Raw genomic sequence first — 5,000 nt, forward strand, 5'->3', positions numbered from 1 at the left:
AATATAGTTTGATGTTTAATAAACGTGAAACCTGAAAAAAAAAAAAAAAGTAAATAGAAAGTTTGAATAATAGGAAATTATTTCATATTGGCTTTAACTAATTCAAATCGGTGTCAGATACAATATTATTTCATGTTTCATAATGTAAAACCTGAAAAGAATATGAACTAAAAAAAAGGGAAATTATTTCATATTGGTTTTAACTAATTCGAATCGGTGTCAGATACAATATTATTTCATGTTTCATAATGTAAAGCCTGGAAAAGAATATAAACTAAAAAAAAAAAAAAGGAAATTATTTCATACTGATTTCAACTAATAGAAGCCAGTGTCTAATACAATATCATTTTATGTTTGATAAACGTAAAACATGAAAAATATAGTAAAAAAAAAAGTTATTTTTTATTGGTTTTAATTAATTCAAAATAGTAAGTTCAAGTAGAAGATTTAGAAAATCCTTTCCTCTTAATTATTACAAAATTCAAATCGGTGTCAAAGACACAATATCATTATGCAAATCATTTTGTGTTTCATAAAAGTAAAATAGAAAAAAAATATATTTGAAAAGAGACATACGGTAAAAAACGTCACATTTAGTGTGTCAAATACAAATAATTTTGTGTTACATAAAAGTAAAATTTGAACATAAAAAATTAATTAATTGAAAAGAGACATGCAGTAAACAACGTCATATTTATTGTGTCAAATACAAATAAATTTGTGTTCCATAAAAGTAAAACTTGAAAGAAAAATAATAAAAAGAAATTACATAGAATAAACAACGCCATATTTATTGTGTCAAATACAGATAATTTTGTGTTCCATAAAAGTATAACTTAAAAGAAAAATAATAAAAAAAGACATACAGTAAACAACGCCATATCTATTTTGTCAAATACAAATCATCTTGTGTTACATAAAAGTAAAATTAGAAAAAAAAGATTAATTAAAAAGAGACATGCAGTAAACAACGCCACATTTAGTGTGTCAAATATATAATTTTCTGTTACATAAAAGTAAAATTTGAAATAAAATGATTAATTGAAAAGAGACATGCAGTAAACAACGCCACATTTAGTGTATCAAATATAGCATTGTATATTTCATAAAAGTAAAACATAAAAAAAGAATAATAATGGATAAAAGAAGGTTATACAGCAAGCCACATCCAATGACCTCCCATACGCAGTCCATACACTGTATAGATCCCATTAAACATGATTTAAAAGACTCTATATAACAGCAACGTCTTACCCAAAACCTCAAAGTCAGCGTTATTTAACAAGTGTAGCCCATTATTTGCCACCGTTAGTTACGCCGTCGAATGCCGTATCCCGTTCAAAATGGGTGGGGCGAGGGTGGGGGGGGGGCGTGTGGGGGACAACGCTAAAATAATGGGGGAAGGAAGTCAACAGTCACAAAAAAAAAAAGGGTGAATTTTATAAGGCAATTCCGGACGTCCATAAGCAAACTTGGTTGGGTGTGTTTCTTCGGTATAACGTACAGTAGTCAGCAGAGAAGAAGAGAAGAAGAAGAAGAAGAAGAAGAAGAAGAAGAAGAAGAAGAAGAAGAAAGTAGTGCCAAAAGGGAAGAAAATATTAAATTGTGATATATATATATATATATATATATATATATATATATATATATATATATATATATATATACACACATATATATACATACACTTTTTAATAAACAAGAGTGATGTGCTACATTATTCCCGAATTAGAAAGTTGGAATAGTTCATTTTATGTACAAAAATACTCCGAAGCGCTAGGTATATATATCTAATATAGAGTGCATATCCTAATATGGAAATGAGAATGTATATATATATATATATATATATATATATATATATATATATATATATATATATATATATATATATATATTTATATATATATACATATATATATATATATATATATATATATATATATATATATATATATATATATATATATATATATATAGCTTGGAAAAGTTTCCTGATCGCTGATTGGTTGTACAAGATAATTCTAACCAATCAGATAGCAGTAAACTTTTCCTGGCTAAAAGGGTCCAAATCTGCCCCGCTAAAAAGAATTGAGTATAGTATACATATGGATCTGTTCATGCATGAATATATGTATTTATTAGTGTGTGCGTAGAATACTGGTTATGTTGAAATTAGATTAAGAATAGTTATGGAGTTATGTATTTTCATCTTTAAACTGCGATATTTTGAGGTGTTACCTATATGCTCTAGGGCTGAATTACTTCTGTATTTTGCGTAAGGCTTAGGTAATTAATTCAAGTAAGTTCCTTAATAATGATGGCCTATGTGGTACCGTCTCTGCCTGGCTATCTACCGGACTGGGTTTCGAGTCACGCTCAAGCTTGATAGTTTTTTTGTAGTGTCTATAACCTTACTATCATTGTGAGCTAAGGTAGCGCTCTTTGGTCGAGCCTATAGGTCTACTTGCTGAGGCATCAGTAGCCGTTGCCTGGCCCTCCCTGTTCCTAGCTTGGGTGGCGAGGAGGCTTGGACACTGACAATATGTAATCTGGTTAATATCTTGGGCATTATCACTGTCCGTTGCCTCTGCCACTCATGAGTAGCCTTTAAACCTTTAAAGGTAGTAGGTTGGCCAGGGCACCAGCCACCCGTTGAGATACTACCGCTAGAGAGTTATGGGGTCTTTTGACTGGCCAGACAGTACTACGTTGGATCCTTCTCTCTGGTTACGGTTCATTTTCCCTTTGCCTACACACACACAGCGAATAGTCTGCCCTATTCTTTACTTATACACCTGACAACACTAAGATTACCAAGCAATTCTTCTTCATCCAAGGGGTTTACTGAACTGTAATTGTTCAGTGGCCACTTTCCTCTTGTTTAGGGTAGAAGGGACTCTTAAGCTATGGTAAGCAGCTCTTCTAGAAGGATACTCCAAAATCAAACCATTGTTCTCTAGTCTTGGGTAGTGCCATAACCTCTGTACCGTGGTCTTCCACTGTCTTGGGTTCAAGTTTTCTTGCTTGAGGGTACAATCAAGCGCGCTGTTCTGTCTTGTTTCTCTTCCTCTTGTTTTGTTAAAGTTTTATAGTTTATATAGGAGATATTCATTTTAATGTTACTCTTCTTAAGAATTTTATTTTTCCTTGTTTCTTTTCCTCACTGAGCTATTTTCCCTGTTGGAGACCCTGGGCTTATAGCATCCTGCTTTTCCAACTAGGGTTGTAACTTAGCAAGTAATAATAATAATAATAATAATAATGATAATAATAACTTGTCAAGTCAATTTGGATCGAAGAAGTTGGAGAAGCGTCAAATATATTTAAATTAAAGGCCTCTCATGAATGGCAGAGGCAAGGGACAGTGACATTGCCCTATCAAGCAGGACAATGCCCTAGAGACTGACCATGTATATACATATGATCAGCGCCTAAGCCCCATTTCTACCCAAGCTAGGACCAAGGAAGGCTCAGCAGATAGACCTATAGGCGCCCCCAAACCCACCATCCTTATCTCACAAAGATGGCGTGGTTGCAGCCACCAAAGGAACTAACGAGTTCGTGCGGGACTCGAACCCCAGTCTGACGTTCAACAGCAGTCAGGGACGTTACCACGTCGGTCATAAGAACCCTATTGCACTACTATACTTGAAGAATATTTACAAACGAAAGAAGGAATGATAATTGAAAGAGCTTCGATAGTATCTGGCAAATATATATATATATATATATATATATATATATATATATATATATATATATATATATATATATATATACATATATATATATATATATATTATATTATATTATATATCATATATATATATTATATAACACAATATATATATACATATATTTATATACTGTATATATATATATATATATATATATATATATATATATATATATATATATATATATATATATATATATGAATACACACACACTCACACACACACACACACACATATATATATATATATATATATATATATATATATATATATATATATATATATATATATATATATGTATGTATATATATTTATTTATTAATTTGTACAAGACATTGTTGCGTCGGGGTTGATAAATAACGAGGAAGAAACAGCTTTGTTAGAGTCGTTACCTAACTAGAAACGTAAACATCGTTTTGGAGGCGGGGAAGTTTCCGAGACCGCTTTTACTTCCACAAACAGAATCCTTTTTAAGAAATCCAATAACCACAGCTGTAGATAAACCGAGCGAAGAGATCACTGTTTTTTCTTAACCCTTTTTTTAAAGGATGACAAAAAAAATATAGTTTAATTTGTACCAGTGGGGAGAGAAGCAATGTTATTACGTAGCAAACGTATTTTTTTTGTCTTTTTGTTTTTTGTCTTGGTTTCCAGGGGCTTTTTATTTCTTTTATTTCTTCCGTTTCTTTCCCTAACCGACAAAAACAATTAAGACTTTACTTAACCGAGTTTGCCTAATTAAATTAGTCCGCAGTTGTGAACAAGGCCATTACAAATTCATTTAACCCCTGTTCCTCTCGTTAACCCGCCCCCTTTCTAGAACCTCCCCCAGGATCCTCCCCCGGGGAACCTCCCCAATCTCACTTCCCACCTCAAAGAGGAAATGCTTTTATGTATGATTATATGCTCAGGTTGTCACAGAAAAGTTACATTGGCGGGATCTTTTCATTAAAGGAGGTCCCATCTTCTTCTCGCCTTTGTCTTATGATGGTTTATTTGGATAACGTTCCAAGAAGAGCGTCCTTTACTTCTATAACATTTAGTAAGTTACGAGTCTTGCATTTGTGACATCTTGTTCTTTTGGCTAAGAGTAGTTATTATTATTATTATTATCATTATTATTATTATTATTATTATTATTATCATTATTACTTGCTAAGCTACAACCCTAGTTGGAAAAGTAGGATGCTATAAGCACAGGGACCCCATCAGGGAAAATAGTTCATTGAGGAAAGGAAACAAAGAAAAATAAAATATTTT

Source organism: Palaemon carinicauda, chromosome 12 (assembly GCF_036898095.1).
Source record: "Palaemon carinicauda isolate YSFRI2023 chromosome 12, ASM3689809v2, whole genome shotgun sequence".
NCBI classification, from domain to species: Eukaryota; Metazoa; Arthropoda; class Malacostraca; order Decapoda; family Palaemonidae; genus Palaemon; species Palaemon carinicauda.